Source organism: Ambystoma mexicanum, chromosome 1p (genome assembly GCF_040938575.1).
Source record: "Ambystoma mexicanum isolate Mex_15411 chromosome 1p, UKY_AmexF1_1, whole genome shotgun sequence".
Lineage (NCBI taxonomy): Eukaryota > Metazoa > Chordata > Amphibia > Caudata > Ambystomatidae > Ambystoma > Ambystoma mexicanum.
The window spans coordinates 65524258-65545213 of record NC_090921.1 but is presented as its reverse complement, the minus strand read 5'-3'; the positions used below and the strand labels follow the sequence as shown (position 1 = coordinate 65545213).

Sequence of the window (20956 nt, the reverse complement as noted above, 5' to 3'; positions counted from 1 at the left end):
GACCCGGATGATCTGGCAACTGCCCATAGCCACAGGATATACTTAAGTCACCAAAGGTAGATAACTGTTTTGTGTACCTACATTATGACACTTTTCAAAAAATAAAGCACAAGCACATTTGCAAAACCATGCTTTTGGGTCCTTGCCAATGCTCCTTTTTGGGTTTGCTGCAAATCCGTCCATGTTTTATTTTTTGAAAAGTGTCAAAATGTACGTACAAAAATTGTCATAATACTTAGCCCCCACTTGACAGGACAAAATCCATCTGACTTTGTCCAAAAAATTCATGGTTGGGTCTATAATCTTTCTTAAAACATTTGTGCAGATTTTTCAAACAGCAACGAAGTTATAAGCCATCTAAAAATGTAGAGACCCCATCTAATTTTCCCCCCTTTTGACAAAATCCCACCAAGCTTTGCAACAGCATTCAAATCGTTTTGCAAACTTTTGTGCAGATTAGCCAAACAGCACCAAATGTATAAGCCTTTCAAATATTTTGGGAGCCCCCCTCTAGGCTAAATGCCACCAAACTTTGCAGAAATCATTCAGGGACATGTCTAAAATGATATTGCAAAATTCCATGGACTATCATGGAGTGGCATCAAAGTTAAAATCCATCCAATAACTGCTTTTCATCACAGGAATGTCCCCAAACATCTGGCATGTTTGTGGACATGGATAAGAAAAACACCCTAATTTTGGACTTTTTATGGCTATATCCCATCCCATCCTAATCACCCCTCACTTCCCTAAAAATAGTTTCATTTATTTGACAAGTTGTGTTTTTTCTTATGTTTTTACAGCGATGTCCGCGGACTATGGGTGCTGTTTGCAAATAGAAAATGGCATCCGTTTCAAACGGTTTGACGCATCTCACGTTTTTAATTTACCAATCAGCGAGCACGTATGATGTCCGCAAACATTACGCTGCTCTCTGATTGGCCAGGAAATGAGTCTGCGGACCGGACCCAGAAATCACTCATTTTTTTACCTACTTTTTGGCCATTTTTTCAAAAACGACTGGAGGGATTTACACCGAATTTACAAAAGCACGCTTTACAAAAGTCATCTTTGATGTCCTGCATGTTAATCTTGGCATTGCATGGTGGTGGCGCAAGTTATGGTTGCATAGCTTACCATAACTAGTGGATTTCTTGGGTTTTTCAATTTTACTTGTAACCGTAACATCCCTTTAACAACGTTTTTTCATTGAATGTCATAGGTTTTTACCACTGCACCATCATTTCGTACAACTTCCTTACACATATTTTTAATGATTACACCTAGAAATCATACTCACCTCCAATGTAGCAGCTCTACAGTCCGAAGAGATTAGAGTCGGTAGCATCAACAAAACTCAGAAGCATAGGGGACAACAGAACATTTTGTACCCTTCGAATAACAAAAAGATATACATAAACCAACATTACTAATATTTACTGCATCCAAATATACATATTTATACAATTCAACATTTACAAATGTAAAAATACATTTTTCATTTGACACACAGTATTATGGAATGCACCAAACACAAAGCATAACTGTACTCCTCATATTATCAGTTCAGTACTTCATACGCACTGCGATACACCAACAGCACATTGGAAAATAATCTATTACCAAATAGTAAGTAAACTTTATTTCTCTATTATTACCATTCATTATATAAACATTTCTCATAAGCAAATATCACAATTTTTTATTTTGACAGAAATTGCACACACATGGTTAGAAGAGTACTTTCCCAAAGAAGAAATGAGTGATGAGGAAATCTTTAATGGTAAAAAATATATCTTTCAATGTGTACAAATAATGTAAGTTATACAGAGCTTATTGGAATAATAATTTCTTATTTTATTATAGTACATAATGTAGATGAAGAAACCAAACCGCAGAGTAATCATCGAGAATCTCAACAACCAGAAACACAATCCCAATTCCCAACTATACAAAATCAAATCATGTTTTATATACTTTATTTATTTATTTATTTGGCATTTGGATGGTACCTATACACAAGTGTTTCCAGGTGCCACAAGACAAATTGGTGAGGGGAACATAGGAAGAAGAAAACAAATGTTATATTGGCCTTATGGCAATCCTGCTGTGCACGTTCAAGCACGAAGAGGTAAGTGAAGTGGTGGGGGATAGAGGGAGAAGTGCAGGAGTGAGGGGCGCTAAGGAGGAGTGGTGGAGGATAAGTGCTAAGGGGGTCAAGAAAGCAAGTGCTGGGCGAGCCAGAAAGGCAAGTGCAATGGGAAAAAGGGAGGAGGAAGGGAGGAGAAGTACAGAGAACAGGGTGGACCAGGTTAGGGCTAGTCCTAAATCATTAATTGTCTTAAAAAATAGATGAGCTTAGCAATGACTTTAAAGAACTTGTAATGTATGTTAAACATGATGTCATTAGAAATCTTGATTATCAATGCCCTACTTGTACCTATCCCCCTTGACCCCAACAATCACTCGAATCATTACCCGAAGACTCCCCCAATAAACGTTTTGATGAAATGTCTATCCCCATTTCCCCCAATCATGAAAATATTCAACCTCCACATTCCCCTATTTATGTTTCCTATTCAGATTCCCCATCCCGTTCTTGAAATGAATCATTATAAATGTCATCTGTACATATTAGTCACACAAATTATTTTCTTTGTAAATATATAATGTAAACACAAACTTGTTATGTTCCAGAGTTTGTAACAATGTTTCTTTTTTAAAACGTCAATTTGATGTCCGCCAAGTATAATAATGTCTTAGTCTACATATTTACATACCAGTGACGTAGTATGGATGTTTCAGCGTCTGCAAAGGTACCACATAGTCCGTGGAGCGAACTACGTACTTTTAATTTGTCCGCAAACATCATTGACCAGGTGCGGATGCCACACCGCATACATGCTATGTCATAGGTTATGTGGTAGTTCACGGAAGTCGTGACGTGGCCACGGACATCCTCGGAAATCATCATGTGAGAGCACTCATGCAGCGCAATGATTTGTCTGTGATGGACATATTTAAATTACATTTTCTGCCAAAATAGGGACTAGTGCTTCTATAAACTTTTTACAACTTTTGAAGCACTTTCTCCTGTACCGGAAGGCTGCAGTGTCGTAACGTCATCCCCAAACATCGTCACATGACCACGCCTGTGCGGCCTGATGATATGTCTGCGGTCGGTGTTGACACTTCGCAGACATCTTTAAATTCAATTTACGGCCACTCTACGGACTTTCGAGTGAAAACTCTGATGTTCCACAGCTGGGAGCTGGGGTACCACTGCCACTTCATTCCTAATCTTTTTATGACTTTTCAAGGCCATATTTGGGCGCCAAGGTCAGTGGATAGGATAGTCTGCTGACATTTCCTCCAAGGGTACCCCCACCCATTTCTGTTAATCATTCTCAATATGGCACACCAACAGAGAGGCCATCTTTTTTCAGAAGGCACAGCAGATTCTTTTACAATGGGTTTTGAATGGCCAGGCCACCAGCACTACAACCTGAAGGGCCTGGACAGGGGACCTGCAGCAAAATAACATGCAGGAGGAAGAGGAAAACAAAAAAGTAGTGGAGGAAATGCTTACTATGTCGGGTGGGCAGAAGGAGTCATGGGTGTGGAGATTTTTACGACCATTGGAGGAGTAGAGAAGGCTCAGGCTTCCCGCATGCACTACACTGTGTGAAGTCGTGGCCAAAAAGGGCAGTACTCTTTTGGTACTACCTCCATGCGCCCACACACCAGTATCTTCCACCCGACAGAACTGAGAAAGGCAATGCCCTACTCAGGGAGTAGGCTTACTTCAGCGACTGCACCCTCCTCAACCACTCCTGTCACCACTCTGGACAGCACAGTGGGACAAAGGATTCCTTCTGCCGTCTCACACACAGGAGACTCTTGAACCCGAACCTTGCATGGCCAACAGTCATGTGTATATACTGAGACACAGATACCTACAGGGGGGGGGCATCTGAAGTGTCTTTGAGGTGGCTACGAAGGCACATGAAAAGTAAATGCCCACTAACTTCCTTTTTTTGCAGCCCTACATCTTACTTTTTTCAGCTGTACCTCCCTGGTGGTGTTTGGTGCCCCTTCCCTCCCTCCTTTCCTCCATTGTTGCTTCGCTCTCTCTTTCCCTCTGTGAAAAAACAACAAAAAACCAATAAACGGTTTTGCATGGCACCAGCTGTAAGTGATTTCAATCCGGCACACACGTCACACACGTCAAAGCCCAGCATGTAGTGCACAACTGAAATCCTTATTTATTTTTGTCTATAAGTTCAATATTCTGAACGATATACCACTCATATCACACCCTTCTCCTGGACCCCCGCCCCCCGTCACACTGAACTAGGAATCAAGCTGGTTTGCAAAGGTAAATATTTATTTATGTATTTAAAATGTAATCATAATATATTTTAATATAATATATTTTAATAGGTAAACAACAATCACCAATGGGTTGACAGAACACTGAATAAAATATTTAATACAGTAGGAATAAGTAAGGAGCAAAACAGATGCATCACAGAAAATAATACTTTTGTGTTGGTTCAGATCAGATAGCACTATGGTTAGAGGTTTCCCCTGCAACACCCCTCAACCCCCAATCGGCAATGCAAAGAGATGGGAGGAGAGAGCAGGTATTCAGGAATAGCACAAATCAAACAGAATATCAGTCCCACTTTCCCCCTTCAAACACAAGAGAAAAACGGAATTGACTTTTCAGCTGTCAGGATGGCTTTTAATTTATCTTTAGAATTGACTGGGCAAAAACACCAAATGTGGTCAAAAATACTTAAATTGTTCTAAATTCTTATGGGAGCCGATTTGAACAGTTGCACACAAACACAAGCAATGATTTAGTCCAAAGAAAACATTTGAAATCTTAAAGTCCAAGTTGGTAGCAGTTTAAAGCTATTTCACATGTGTAAAAAGCTTTCAAATTTTTAAATCATGGCAACCTTTTCCTTGCACGATTTTTGCTATAACGGGAGAATTGCACTGATTGCAGTCTCTGGATAGCTATGGATGTTGGGTACAAGTAGGAGTTGGAATTTCGTTTCTATCACAAAAACTGAGGGAGTTATAGAGGTTTTACTAAAGGTTGTTTTGGTAAAATAGGCGCGAGAATGGAAAACAGAAATGCACTTTTGAAAATGACAAATGGGTTTACTTACACTAGAGGATGACGATGAAAAAGCGAATACCACACATGGATCTTAAAGTCACGTGATCAGTGTGACCCGCCTGCTAAAAAAACTCGACTTCTTCAGATGAGAAAAGGGTCAGCGCAAAGATAGTTCTAACAATGCTGGTTCTGAATGAAAGATAGGATGGGTTTGAGATATGGATAAAACAATGCAAAGATACTCCTAACAATATTGGTTCTGACTGAAAGATAGGATGGGTTTGAGATGGGATAAGGCAATGCAATTATACTATGGGCCACAGTTCTTCCTATTAATACTCACAGGATAAGTTTTGAAATGGAACCATCAGCTCTGGTCATTGGATTGGGTCTGGTCTAGGAAAGACAGCATGTCAGGCACGGTACTGGATCATCTAGGCCGGTCGCCGGATTGGCACAGGATCTGCCCTCCTAGTCTGTGGGTATTTTAATCACCTGGTTGGTGAGTTCCTCAGGCAAGCCTAGTGGTGGTAAGCCAGAGGATTTCAGGATACTGGTTCAAAAGGCCTTCTCACACCACACAGCGCTTTACTGGGTGGAGAGAATACATGTGAGGATTTGGGCCTTGCTGGAAATCAATAGTTCTCTATTGCTGGCAAGAGATTTGGCCTCAGGATCTGGAAGAATATTACAGCTGGATGTATAATGCTGGATCAGAGTGCTTCGCCGGAATCAGGAAAGTGAGTGGATCTGCGAGTCCCTATGTGTTGTCAGGTGTCTCTATTTATGCTTAAAAAAGACATCACAAAGGAGGTGTAGGGCCCGCCTTAGCTAAGCTTGACCCTGTGAGCTGGGATAGGACCACACTTCATCTCCGCCTTGCAATTTGAGTGATTGGATCAAGGCCGGTTGATGACACATTTTATGATTTGCTTTTACAGTCCTCAGAGACCTCCCTTTAGCCACTGGTCTCAAAATCGGATTTGATACTAAATGTACATTTCTACATTGGTCACCTGTACACAAATCACACACAAATATGCCATATTTTATGTAGCAGCTATTCCTCAAAACCCTACAGCTATGGGATCTTGTCTCAACTTTTTACAAAATTTCGCCCTCTTTGCTAAGAACACAAATTCCAAATGTTATGCAAATTTCCACAAATGTGTGTGTTTAACATAGGGATGTGTGTGTGTAAATTTTCACAATTCTAACATTAATACATTTTGCATAAAACCACATATATTGCCATTCCTGTCCAGAACATGTCACACAGTTCTACCGCCTCTTCACATGTGCAGCCAAAAATTAAATTAACAACTCTGTCCTTTTTATATTTTTCACCATTTTGAATAGCAAGTTCTGAGTCTTTTAAAAATTGTTCTTTGTTCATGTTTAGCCATGAAGTCCCATGAAGGCCTTCTTTCTGGGAGAAACCTGCTTTTCCAGTTCTTGTGACTCAGCCAAGCTAATTAACTTCTTAAATCCAGCAAAAAGCAAATTGGTTACATCAAACATAAATACATTTCTTTCTTTCTTTCTTGGCCTTAAAATCTGTGGGGTCAAAATCACAACTAAAAGCTGTATTCCCTTTTGGCAACAACCCTTTTTATGTTTGCTAATCCAGCAGACTTTTTAGTTTTAGGTCATTTTAAAGTTTCATCAGTACTCCTCTGACAGCTGTCATTCAGGTAGCCCCGGGTACTGCACCCAGATTTTGGCATATGCTGTCAGTTTTCAGACAATCCAGTTTGTCTGAAGAATGTTTTGCTCTTCACATTAGGACTTTATATGTTCACAATGTTTCATTAGCTATACGAATTTTAGCACCCGGAAATATTTTGAATATTGAGAAGTGTTGTGTTATTGGCATTTTGGAGTTTTTGGCAACAAAGAAAATGTCATTTGTAGGCACATGTTGGGGTTTCACTTGCAAAGTGCTGCTTCGCACTCTGCACCCTGTTTGCTGGTCATGAAGCCCACTGGCACATTTTCTGCGAGGTGTGCTCTATTCCACTGCACATGCACCATGGGTGGCAGGTTGTGCATCCCTCTTTTTGTGTACTGAAGCACACGGTTTTTGGCGGTTTTTGACACACACAAGGGTTTTTCCCACCATTGTAGCCGTTTCTTTCACCGTAACTGGTAGGGTGATGCCTCATAGCATATCGGAGAGGGTCAATACATCCAACAGAGGCCCCCCTCCAGACTTTGTTTTGACCGCCCGTCAAAGGGAAGTGGGGAGATTGGGATGTTCTTTTTCTGTCCGTGTGGAGAACTTCAGTCGCTTCTCCCATCAGTGCTGTAGGTGACCTGCTCTACTTGCTGGTTCTGGTCAGGAGTATTGCTGATTCTGTTTGGAGTATGCAGCGGTACTCTGGGCTCCTTGGGTCTTTCCTCTTGGTCTCCGAGTTGTCCTCCTCTGTAATCCTTTGGATGATTCTTAGTCCAGATGCTAGAAGAAACAACATAACATGGTTATGGATATTTTCCCACTGCTGTGTCCACCTGTCATCTGGCGATGTCAGCAGTGTGAAAGACACTTGCATTGGTTATAATTTGCAATATTCCCCATCCATGTTTACTAATGGTCTTAACACTCTTTTTGCACATACACGGTGAACATTCAGTGATTCTTCTATGTTTCTGGATTTTCACCCTCTAGCTTTCTGGTTGGCTCCTCTCTTTGCCGCAAAGTATGCCTGGGATGGCAACTCTTCAGCTGGTTTATGTGGACCCACTTGTCTTCCCCTTCTGCCAAACTGCCCTTGGGGATGCGGATTCTGTAGGCGACTGGTGAAATTATGTCCACAATTTCAAAAGGACCCCGCCAAGTTGGAAGGAATTTGCACTCTTTGGACTGGTTCCTTTGGAAATTGTACAAGTAGACCTGGTCCCCTACTTGGTATTCTTTTTTAGTTATCTTAAGATCATAGTGGCTCTTCATACTGTCTGCAGATCTCTCTAGATTCCGCTGAGCATAGGCAAAAGCATGTTGAAGGTGTTTTCTCAGATTTTCAACATACTCATGAGTTGTGGAGGCATTTATCAAGGTCTGCTCTTGGGTTCTGTAGAGCAGATACTGGGGTAGCACCATCCTTCGCCCAGTCATCAGCTCAAATTGAGACATTTTTGTTGCAGAAGAAAGGGTAGATCTGATGGCCATCAGGACAAGGGTTAATCGAATGTCCCAACTTGGCCCAGAATCTGCCAAAAACATTTTTAATATGCTCACAATAGTTTTATTGTACCTCTCAACTCCACCACTAGAGGATACCAGTAGGCAATGTGTAGTTTCCTTTTGACTCCAAGTATTTCCCACATCTTTGTGATCACTTCACTGGTGAAGTGGCTACCTCGGTCTGACTCAATTCTTTGGGGTAGTACAAAACGCGAGAAGATGTGATTGATCATCAGGGCAGCTGCTGTTTCTGCTTTGCGGTTTGGGGCCGGGAGACATTCCACCCATTTAGTGAACAAGCATGTGACAGTCAACATGTACTTGTTCCCCTAAGAGGAGTGAATCACGGGCCCAATCAAATTGACTTGCCAATCTGACCAAGGCAGTGTCATCACCCTCTTTTGGAGGGGAGCAAGGTGTGTGAGTGATGTTGGCTGAAATTGTGCACACACAAGACACCCCTTTAAGTATTGGTCGAGGTTCTGCCCCATGTGTGGCCAGTATGCAACCTCTCACAAGATTTCTAATGTCGTATGAAACCCCTGATGACCGGCGGTGGCCGCATCATGGCCGTGACATAGCATAAGGCTTCAGAATGAGGTGGGGACCACCCACTTGTCATGGCCAGCTATGGATCTCCTCACCAACAAACCGTCTTGGATTCTGAACCTTTTTGGACATTTCATCAACACTCTGAGGTCCTCTTTCCCAATGTAATCGTATCCGTCAGGGGAAAGTTATCAGGGTCATCAATGTGTTGATAAAATTTACCAATTATTGAATCCCCTTTTTGAACCGTAATCAAATCAGCATCTGGGGTCTCCTTACTCCATTGTGCAGTTGAGAGTTCATTATGAGCATTTGTCTGGGACCTAGTGATAGCAGTGACCTGGATTTCCCCCAACAGAGACTCGATTTCAAGTAGATCTCCTTGGATTGCTCTGGTTTTGGCCAGCAGATCAGCTAGGTCATTCCCAGTTTTGTCTGGTCCCTCTACTTTAGAATGATCCTTGATCTTTTTCCAGTAGATGGTCATCCCATTCGAGGTGACCAGATCATCATTATTTTGTATTACATTTCTATGTTTTAATAGTTTGTTGTTAACACATAGCATGTCTCTGGTTTTCCAATTAACCAGGTGCTCCACGAAACCGTTCTGTACATAATCTGAATCAGTGATTATGACCAGTTCGTGGAGTTGATGTTGGACAGCAGTGAGGATGGCTTGATGCACAGCCATCAGCTCTGCCACTTGAGTACTTCAGAGACCGATTTTGTACCCAGCGGAGTGTTCTGGGGCATCATTCACCCATGCCAACATGTCACAAGTCTCTCCCCTTCTCACCTGTTTTTGTTGTTTGCTTGTACCTTCTGGGATGTCTTCTTTTTCACGGTCTGGGATTTGTACAAACCCGAACGCTGGCCCTCGGAGTCCAGCGTGAGGTTCGCTATTCTGTTTCCGGGAGCGTTCAGAAGTCCAGGATCGATACCAGGATGCAAAGAAGTTACGCTCGGAGGCACGGAACGCCATGGCCTGTGCGCGGAAGAATTCCAGGAAGGTAGGTAGAGGAATGGGAGGAAGGACGGGGTTTCAAGGAACTGGAAACAAGGATTCAAAAGGGAGCCCCGAACAAACTCCAGATACACACGTCCAACTACAACAAGCAGTAGCTTTGAGATGCGCAGAGCCGCGGGGCGTGTCTCTTTTGTAAAGCGTGCCACGTGGAACGCAGAGACTGACCAGGAGCGTTCTGTTCCGAGTGGCCATGTTGGAAGGATCACTGCATTCAATCCCCTATGGGGCAGGGACCAGGAGGTCCAGAAGGGACGCAGACGACGGTTCATGACAAACATGGTCGGAGCACCCATCCACATAGACAGTGGGCATTCCCTCACACTTGTCTTCTTCATAGACTTTGTTTGGGATCTTGGGAAGCTGTAAGAAAAAGGTGGCAATTGGATATGGGGGATGTTTTGGGCTCCCTTGGTTCTGATTCTGGGTTGCCGCCCCCTTTTTGGAGACAGTCACCAGAATGGGTTTGAACAAGGGGATTTTCTTGCTGGTCATTCTGGGGTTTGTGATGGGCGGTTTTAACTCGGTCCCCACATCTACCCAGTCATGATCAGGATCTTTTGGGACCCATTTTTCTTTGGGAGGAGTTCCCCCATCCCTGAAGGAAAAGATCCTTTTCCCAGAATCCTCTGAGGATCCCTCTCCTTCAAATTGGAAGATTCGCACCTCCTCCCCAAAATGGGTCTTTCCAGGCTCTTTATTTCTCCTACCCGCCCTCTGTTCCTTAGGTTGCAAACTTTCGGGGTAGGAGATTCTGGTTTTGGTTCCTGGGTTTCCAGGGGCTTTTCACAAGTGGGGAAGGAAGCTTCATCTAAGGCTTTACACCTCCCTTCCCCCTGTGCCTCCTCCCTGGGAACCGGTGGGTTGTCGGGTTTCTTCCCCTGTCATTGTTCTGGAGCACCAGATCCTTGATTTGAGGAGTTCTGAGTCGCCATGTTCATTGGAGGGTTTTGCTGCGCCCTCAACATGCGACCCAGATCCTGTGCTATGTTCTGGACCTGGCGCTCCAGTTGGGAAACCCGCTCTGGCTGGTACGGGGTCCTCTGATCTACCCTTGGTTGATCACGGGAAGGGTAACTGTCCCTTCTCCCATAATACCCCTGGTTAGGATAGTTTTGGTACCCCTTCACCCTTGGCCTCCCCTCTCCCAGATTGGGCTGTCTTGGCTCAGGAAAGTGGGGAAAGAAAGAATAGTTGTTTTGGGGGTTGAGATTTGGTGGGTACCGGGGAAAGAAATTCAACCCGGAATTCGAGGGGACACTGCCCTCCTGGGGAAAGTGAGGAGGGAAGTTTCCTGGGTTGGCAGCTGTCTGGTTGGATCCCCCCTTGGGCTGGAGGAGTCCACACATAGCCCAGGATGAGTCTGTTGCTCTTGTAACAGGGCTGATGTAGTTAGGGGAGTTAGGGGTCCCATTTGTGGGGTTACCTCCCTAACTCCCTGTTTGGGATTGGCCCGAGTGCCTTCTGGGTCTTGGGTTAGCAGGATTCTGTGCAGGAATGTTTCTAGGCCCCCCCATCTCCAGATCTAAAATGGGGGCAACCTTCTCTTCCGCTGCCTTAGCAGCAGCAGGGGTGTTGGTTGGATTTGCGGTTTTATTAGCACTTTTACTCTCTACTGGCTTCTGTACTTCGTAAATGCGAGTTGCTTGTTCAATGACCCAGTCTAGTGATCTTTTCTCATGAAAGTCCCTCACCAGCTGGGTCATAATGTATTTAGGGAGGGCATGAAAGAAGGTATTAACAAATTCCCTGCTGTCTGCGCAAAGGCACGTTTCAGCTCTTGCACAAATTCTTGTGGGGCCTGGTCTTCCCCACATTGCAGGTTGTAGGCTGCCTTGTGAGCCTCTTGAGGGTTTCTATCGATTGAAAAATGCTTCAAGATGGCCGCCCTATAGGTGGACCATCTTGAATGGTTTTGATCCTCCAGCCCCGCAAAGAAGCTGGAGTACTGAGGTGAAAATGTCCACTTGACATACTGAATGCAACTTTGGCTGTCCTTCAGGTGGAAAGTCTCCATCATTTGCTCAAACAATTTGAGGTGCTCCCAAACTGAATATTTGGCATTTTTGTGGTAGTGCGTGATGACGCTCCCACTATCCTTGATTTGCTTCAGGGGATCTTTCAATAGGGCTCTCTTCACATTGTTGGCCTTTTTAGTTCTGGTCACCCTGGGCCACTCATCCTCTGACTCAGAGGCAATGCTACCTGAGGTGGCTGTCTGTTCCTCTAGGCTCTCCCTGATTCTGCGGGCTTGGGAATGGCTGGCAGAAAGTGGGGGCCTAGTCTCTTGAGACCTGTGGCGCTCGGAAGAGTCTTCTGACTCCCCCTTGCTCCTAGGATTGGCTGAGTACCCCCACGCCCCACACTGTCCTAGCTGGGAAGAGGTTTTTAGGATGCTCTTAGTGGGCCTAGTCTCATGGAATTCCCCACCAAATTTGACTGACTGATCTCTTGGTAAGTGATATTGTTGAGGATCCAGTTCTCTGATTCTCCCCTCCCTGGAGTCTCCCTGATCAGAGAGGCTGGCCCTAATATTTGGGAACCTGTACATAGATCAACGCCTCCCAGAAATGGATGGCCAGGCATCTATCAGTCCCATATTTCCCATTGTGTTGAAGTCTACCATGCCAGTGGCCCTTGGTTCATATGAGCCAGTGGACATGGGGGTGGCAGAGTCCATGTAACTGAAGGGATTAAAGTCCCTGATGCCAGGGTTCCTGAGGTTATGCTCAAGGGTTTCTCTCTCCCATCTTACCTCATCTTTTACAGCCCCTATTTCCTGATGACATGACAATATCTGACCCTTTTGCTCCTCTATTAAGGGTTTACTGGTCTCTATGAGTTGTTATGAGTTGTTCTTGCATGGCTATCTGTCTATGGAGCCTCTCATTCTTTTCACAGAGAGCCTCATTGTCTCTCTGTGCTTCCTGCTTGATGAATTGGGAGTATTGTGCCAATTTTTGCTGCAGGAGACTCACCTCCTGAGTTTGATCCTTAGTGGTTTGATTGTTCTTTGCCAGAGCATCCTCCACTCGCCTGGTGTGCTATAGTAGCTTTTTGTAATTCATTTTGATTTCACCAAGTTCCTGAAGGGCCAGCTCATTTTCTTCTAACTTTGTTTTTAAATTGCTGACTTCCTGGACTAAGGTGTCCCTCTCTTGACTTAGAGTGGCCCTTTGCTCAGCCAGGTCGTCCCTCTGTTTTTTAAGGGCACCAGCTTTCTGGCGCTCCTCATCAAACTCTCTTTGGGTCTCTAGTTCTTTGATGATCAATTTATTATTTTCCTCTTTTCATTTGTCTATCTGGTCTTGTAAGACGTTGAACTGTTCTGCACAGACTCTGTTAAAAGTTCATTGATGCTCCAGCTTTTGTTGGCTCTGTTGTAGAGAATCCAACCTTTCTTGACACTCTTTTTGCAGTGTCTGTATCTGGGCGTCTTGCTCTGCATTATTTTGCAGTAAGAGAGACAGATCTTCTTGGAGTTTGGCGGCATACTGCCTAGCCTCTGTTTCAGATTCTTGGCTACTCTGGAGCCTTTGCCCTGCAGAGTCCAGATTTTCTGCAGTGCTTCCCCTTGCCTCTTTGTGAAATCTACATGGTCTGCGTACTTTTCCTGTATGACTCCTATGTGGAGGTACAGGTATGCCGCTATTTTTGCAATTTTGCATTGCTCCTCCTTTATTTTAGGGGTCACGTACAGCTAACTGAGTGCTTGATGTAATGGACCCTTATCCTGCCAGATATTAAGGTTGGTTTCAGTGACTTCTTGTTTTATTCCCTGCAGCCATACCTGTTGGTCCTGTTCTAGCCATTCACCCCTGACAAACAATTTGTGCAATGGGTGTTCCCTTGCAATATTGATTTCCACTGGGGTCGCCATTCCGGAAATATTAATTTCCTTCTGGCTTATCTCAGGGTTACTTTTGCAAACAGGCCCAACTCCTTTGAGTATTTCTTTCGAGGGGTGCTTATACAGTGTAGCACAGTATGGTGACCCAACAGGGTGTATGTACCCCGTCAGCTAGCACGCTGTGTTAGACTGTCATGAGTGGTATGTCTAATTCAGGATCTCGCGACAAGCCCCAAGCTGTAAGTTATTTCAATCTGGCACACACCCAAGTCAAAGCCCAGCATGTAGTGCACAACTGAAGCCCTTATTTATTTTTGTCTATAAATTCAATATTCTGAACGATATACCACTCATATCACACCTTTCTACTGGAACCCCCCCAAACCCCTCTCCCCCGTCACACTGAACCAGGAATAAGGCTGGTTTGCAAAGGTAAATATTTATTTATGTATTTAAAATGTAATCATAATATATTTTAATAGGTCAACAACAATCACCAATGGGGTGACAGAACACTGAATAATATCTTTAATACACTAGGAATAAGTAAGGAGCAAAAAAAATGCAGCACAGAAAATAATACTTTTGTGTTGGTTCAGATCAGATAGCACTATGGTTAGAGGTTCCCCCTGCAACACCCCTCAACCCCCAATAGGCAATGCAAAGAGATGGGAGGAGAGAGCAGGTATTCAGGAATAGCACAAATCAAACAGAATATCAGTCCGACTTTCCCCTTCAAACAAAAGAGAAAAACGGAATTGACTTTTCAGCTGTCAGAATTGGCTTTTATTTTATCTTTAGAATTGACTGGGCAAAAACACCAAATGTGGTCAAAATACTTACATTGTTCGAAATTCTTATGGGAGCCGCTTTGAACAGTTGCACACAATCACAAGCAATGATTTAGTCCAAAGAAAACATTTGAAATCTTAAAGTCCAGGTTGGTAGCAATTTAAAGCTATTTCACATGTGTAAAAAGCTTTCAAATTTTTAAATCGTGGCAACCTTTTCCTTGCACGATTTTTGCTATAACGGGAGAATCGCACTGATTGCAGTCTCTGGATAGCTATGGATGTTGGGTACAAGTAGGAGTTGAAATTTAATTTCTATCACAACAACTGAGGGAGTTATAGAGGTTTTAGTAAAGGTTGTTTTGGTAAAATAGATGCGAGAATGGAAAACAGAAATGCACTTTTGAAAATGACAAATGGGTTTGCTTACACTAGAGGATGACGATGAAAAAGCAAATACCACACAGGGATCCTACAGTTACGTGATCAGTGTGACCCGCCTGCTAAGGAAGCTCAAAGATAGTTCTAACAATACTGGTTCTGAAGGAAAGATAGGATGGGTTTGAGATAGGGATAAGACAATGCAAAGACACTTCTTACAATACTGGTTCTGACTGAAAGATAGGATGGGTTTGAGATAGGGATAAGACAATGCAATTATACTATGGGCCACCGTTCTTCCTATTAATACTCACAGGATAAGTTTTTAAATGGAACCGTGAGCTCTGGTCATTGGATCGGGTCTGGTCTAGGAAAGACAGTACGTCAGGCTGGGTGCTGGATCATCTAGGCCGGTCACCGGATTGGCACAGGATCTGTTCTCCTAGTCTGTGGGTATTTTAAACAGCTGGATGGTGAGTTCCTCAGGCAAGCCTAGTGGTGGCAAGCCAGAGGATTTCAGGATACTGGTTCAAAAGGCCTTCTCACACCATACCGCGCTTTACTGGGTGGAGAGAATACATTTGAGGATTAGGGCCTAGCTGGAAATCAATAGTTCTCTATTGCTGGCAAGAGATTGTGCCTCAGGATCTGGAAGAATATTACAGCTTGATGTAGAATGCTGGATCAGAGTGCTTTGCTGGAATCAGGAAAGTGAGTGGATCTGTGAGACCCTATGTGTTGTCAGCTGTCTCTATTTATGCTTAAAAATGACATCACAAAGGGGGTGTATGGGCCGGCTTAGCTAAGCATGCCCCTGTGAGCTGGGATAGGACCACACTTCATCTCCGCCTTGAAATTTGAGTGATTGGATCAAGGCCGGATGATGTCACATTTTATGATTTGCTTTACAGTCCTCAGATACCTGCCTTTAGCCACTGGTCTCAAAATCGGATTTGATACTAAATGTACATTTCTACATTAGTCACGTCTATACAAATCACACACAAAGATGCCATATTTTATGTAGCAGCTATTCCTCAAAACCCTGCAGCGGTTGTCTCAACTTTCTACAGAATTTTGCCCTTTTTGCTATGAAAACAATTTCCAAATTTTATGCAAATTTCCACAAATGTGTGTGTTTAACATAGGGATGTGCATGTACATTTTCACAATTCTAACATTAATACATTTTGCATAAAACCACATATATTGCCATTCCTGTCCAGAACATGTCACACAGTTCTACTGCCTCTTTTCACACGTGCAGCCAAAAATTAAATTAACAACTCTGTCCTTTGTTCATGTTTAGCAACAGATGGGCCACCCCTGTTTGTCTCCCTGCAGTGCAGGGGCATCCCCGTCCTTGTTTGTACCTTCCAGAAGCCATTTACGACCCCCTTCACACCTCCAGTTTCCTGGGCTCAAGCTCTGTCATTGTTCCTTCCCTTTGCATAGACAACAGTCTGTTCTAACCCGCGATTAACACCTCCCAAAGAGTTTCTGCTAAGGGCAAGGCCCTCCTTCTGGGAAAAAACCTGCTTTTCCAGTTCTTGTGACTCAGCCAAGCTAATTAACTTCTTAAATCCAGCAAAAAACAAATTGGTTACATCAAACATGAATACATTTCTTTCATGGTCTTAAAATCTGTGGGGTCAAAACACAACTAAAATCTGTATTCCTTTTTGGCAACAATCCTTTTTATGTTTGCTAATCCAGCAGACGTTTTAGTTTTAGGTCAATTTAAAGTTTCATCAGTACTCCTCTGACAGCTTTCATTCAGGTAGCCCCGGGTACTGCACCCAGATTTTGGCTATGCTGTCAGTTTTCAGACAATCCAGTTTGTCTGAAGAATGTTTTGCTCTTCACATTAGGACTTTATATGTTCACAATGTTTCATTAGATGAACAAGTTACTTCTTACCTTGTAACGTTCTTTCGACGGGATGTTCCTCTGACGTATTCCTCATCTTAGATATCTCCTTCCAGCTCTGCTGGCCTCGGAAAAATTTTTCTCTAGAGGGCGCTACGCGTCGACGTCCTCCGAGTCGATGTCCCTCGACAGCCGCCGTATCGACGTTCGACGTCATCCTGCCTATAAAGGCCGCGCGCAGCGTCCGTTGCTCAGTTCCGTTTTGTAGCCCACAGTATTACTGTCTGGACTAGACTAATCACCCTGAAGGAGCGTAAGCTGCAACAACAAGAGAAGTAGAACTGCGGGGATGGATGGGAGGGTCGATGAGGAATACGTCGGAGGAACATCCCGTCGAAAGAACGTTACAAAGTAAGAAGTAACTTGTTCTTCGAAGGGATTGTGTCCTCCGACGTATTCCTCATCTTAGATAGGCTCCCATAGCAGTATTCTATATTCGGAGGAGGGAGTACTGACTTCACGCTGTCTTCTATTGATGAATAGAATGCAGTACAGCCCTTCCAAACCTAGTCTCTTGACTGGAGGAGGAATCCAGATTGTAAAAACGTGTAAAGGTATGGACAGACGACCATGTAGCGGCCGCACATATGTCTTTAACCGGCACGCCTCTTTTGAGGGCCGATGAAGCTGCAATACCTCTGGTCGAATGAGCCCTAAGGTTTTGAGGGGGCTCTTTCCCTGCCAGTTTATAACATTCCAGAATGGCTAGAATGATCCATCTGGAAATGGTCTGCTTAGTTATTGGTAACCCCAGCTTGTGACCTGTGTAACCTACAAACAGCTGGTCTGCCTGTCTTATCCTGGCTAGTCTACTAATGTAAAAACTTAAAACCCTCCTAGGGTCTAGTCTGTGTAACCTCTCTTCCTCTTTCCCCGGGTGAGGAGGAGGATAGAAAGATGGTAGGGTAATCTTCTGAGTGATATGGAATTCAGAAACCACCTTTGGGAGGAAATTAGGCTTCACTTGCAGGACAACTTTGTCTTTGTGAAAGATTGTATGAGGGGGTTTACAAGAAAGAGCTTGTAATTCGCTCACCCTTCTAGCAGATGTAAGTGCTATTAATAAAACAGTTTTAAGGGTAAGGAATTTTAACGAACAAGAATGGAGAGGTTCGAAAGGTGTACCCATCAGGAAAGTTAGTACTAAGTTTAAATCCCATAGTGGAACTTGGAATGGTCTTGGGGGATAAACATTGGTTAACCCCTTTAGAAACTGTATTACCAAGGGTCATTTGAAATAGGATGGTTCTTCCGCAGTACGCTTAAAGATGGATAGCGCTGTGAGATAGCCCTTAATGGTGCCAATTTGAAGGCCTGAATTTGCCAAATATAGTAGGAAGGACAAAACCATTGGTGTACCACATGAAAATGGGTCGATATTCTGTTCTCTACACCAGCTGCAAAATCTGTTCCAACGGCAGCGGTATAAAGACTTTGTTGCTGGCCTCCTTGCCGAAAGCAACACCTCCATAACATCATCAGGGAGGTCCCAATCCTTGTACCTCAGCCGTTCAGAAGCCAAGCGTGAAGGTTGAGGGTTTTGATGTCTGGATGGAGAACCTGACCTCCCTTCTATGAGAGTAGGTTCTCTCTGAGTGGAAGTCGAATTGGAGGGCAGATGGACAAGTCTAGAAGGTCCGGGTACCACGTTCTCCTGGCCCAATCCGGGGCAATTAGGATCATGGTTCGCCGGAATCTTCTCAACCTCCTGATCATTTGAGGAATGACAGGAACCGGTGGGAACGCGTACAGAAGCGGAAACTCCCAGTCCACTATGAACGCGTCTCCCAGAGCTCCTCTCGGAGGAAATTCCCTTGAGCAGAACAGGTCGCATTTCCTGTTTAGGCTGGTGGCGAACAGATCTACCTGAGGGGTTCCCCAAAGGGCGAAGATCTCTTGAAGGACTTCCTGAGCTAGCTCCCACTCGTGGGAGACTGTGTTCTGCCTGCTCAGAGCGTCCGCTGTCAAGTTCTTCTCTCCGGCTAGGTGAACTGCCGATAGAGAGATTCCTTCTTGGATTGCCCAAAACCAGAGCTGCATCGCCTCTCTGCACAGGGGTAGTGATCCTACGCCTCCTCTTTTGTTGAGGTAATGCATGGCCACCGTGTTGTCCGTCATTATCAGGACGTTCTTCCCTTGTACAGCTGGCAGGAAAGCCTTCAGCGCAAGTCTGATGGCTCTCAGCTCTAACAGGTTGATGTGTAGTCTGGACTCCGATGGAGACCAACGACCGCTGATGGTCAAGTCGTTGGCGTGGGCTCCCCACCCCGTGAGTGAGGCATCCGTGACTACTGTTATCTCCGGCCAGGGTTGCCAAAACTGTTCTCCTTTCAGAATGTTCTCCTGACAGGCCCACCACTGAAGGTCTCGAGCCACCCTGCCGGGAACCTGAAGAAGATCTGTCATTCTCCCTGAGAATTGTGACCACTGAGTCCTCAGTGCCCACTGGAGGGATCTCATTCTCAGGCGAGCCTCTGGCACAAGGAAAATGCAGGATGCCATGAGGCCTAGCAACCTCAAAAAGTCGAAGGCTGGGAGACGTTGGGCATGCTGGAACTTGGTAGCCATCTGTAGAATATCTTGAGCCCTCACCTCTGGTGGCGAGGCTTTTCCCAGGGAAGTATCCAGGATCGCTCCTATGAACTGGAGTCTCTGCGATGGTATCATTTGTGACTTCTTTAAATTGAGGGAGAAGCCCAGTCTGTGAAGGAAGTGGCACACGTGATTTAGCTGGATCTGAGCTTGTTCCGGAGAAACAGCCCTGATCAGCCAATCGTCCAGGTAGGGGTAGACGTGAATCCCTTCCCTCCTTAGACTTGCAGCCACTACCGACATTAACTTGGTGAAGACCCTCGGGGCGGAGGTCAGCCCAAATGGCAGCACTCGAAATTGATAGTGAGAGTTGCCAATTGCGAACCTCAGGTATTTCCTGTGTTTGAGATGGATAGGCACATGGAAATAAGCGTCCTGAAGGTCCAGAGATACCAACCAGTCCTGGAACTGAAGGGCCTGGAGGATCTGAGAAAGTGTGACCATCTTGAATTTGTCTTTTCTGAGGAATTTGTTCAATTCTCGCAAGTCCAAGATGGGTCTCAGTCCTCCGTCTTTCTTCGGAATGAGAAAGTAAGGGGAGTACCAGCCCTTGTTCCTCTCCGCTACAGGTACCGGTTCTATGGCACCTTTCTCTAGCAGGTCCAAAATTTCCTGCAAGAGGAGCGGATCTGGAGCTTTCTGAGAGCTGATCCCCGGTGGATGACTCTGAGGTATACGTAGGAAAGGCAGGCAGTAACCTTGGGCGACTGTTTCCAATGCCCAAGCATCTGACGTGATAGCTTGCCATACCGTCAGATGTTGAGTCAACCTGCCTCCTACAGGTGTCCTGTGAGGGGAGTCCTCAGAGTGGTTTTGGGGCGGCTGATGCAGATGCCGATGGTAAAGAGGCACCTGCTGTTGCTGCGGCTTTAGAATATCTACCCCGTCCACCTCGGGTAGTTCTTCTTTGACCCCTTTGAGCCGGTCGTCCTCTACCTCTTCCGAATGCGGAGTAGAAGCGAAAGGACTTGCCCCTCGCAGAGGTTCCAGTGGGACGAAAAGGGGTCTGACGGATTGCAGCTCCTAGGGATTTTGCTGCAGCTTTTGAAGTTTGCAGTTTCTCTAAACTGTCATCCGCCTTTTTCCCGAACAAAGAAGAGCCATCGAATGGCATGTTCAAGAGCCTGGCTTGCATATCTGGGGCAAAACCCGACTTTCTCAACCAAGCGAATCTCCTGGTTGATGTACTTGCCGCCATTGCTCTGCTGATACTGTCAGCCGAATCAATGCCCGTCTGGAGGGATTCGCACATAGCGTCTTTACCGTCCTGTATAATATTCAGGAACGCATCCCTTTCTTCTCCCTCCGGGATGCAGTCAGCCGCTGTAGAAGCACACTCCCAAAGTGTATGGCTGAACCTAGCAAGGGTGCAAGTAGCATTAACAGACTTTAACGCCATGCTACATGCTGAAAAGACTTTCTTTGCCATAGCATCATATTTTATATCGTCCCTGTCCTGTGGGACTGTAGGATAAGCCGTCTTGACATCGGTAGAGGATGCTGCTTGTACCACCAGACTTTC

At 44.7% G+C, this 20956-nt stretch overlaps 1 protein-coding gene across 3 annotated transcripts in view; it reads right to left on the bottom strand.

The window, feature by feature from the left end:
• LOC138566157 (extracellular calcium-sensing receptor-like) overlaps window positions 1-20956 on the bottom strand; it is a 578577-nt gene that overhangs the window by 303357 nt on the left and 254264 nt on the right. For all 3 annotated transcript variants that reach the window (XR_011301857.1, XM_069643188.1, XM_069643178.1), the window contains one exon: window positions 1301-1392. The gene's annotated coding sequence lies outside the window, so the exon portion shown is untranslated. The remainder of the gene's footprint in view (window positions 1-1300; window positions 1393-20956) is intronic.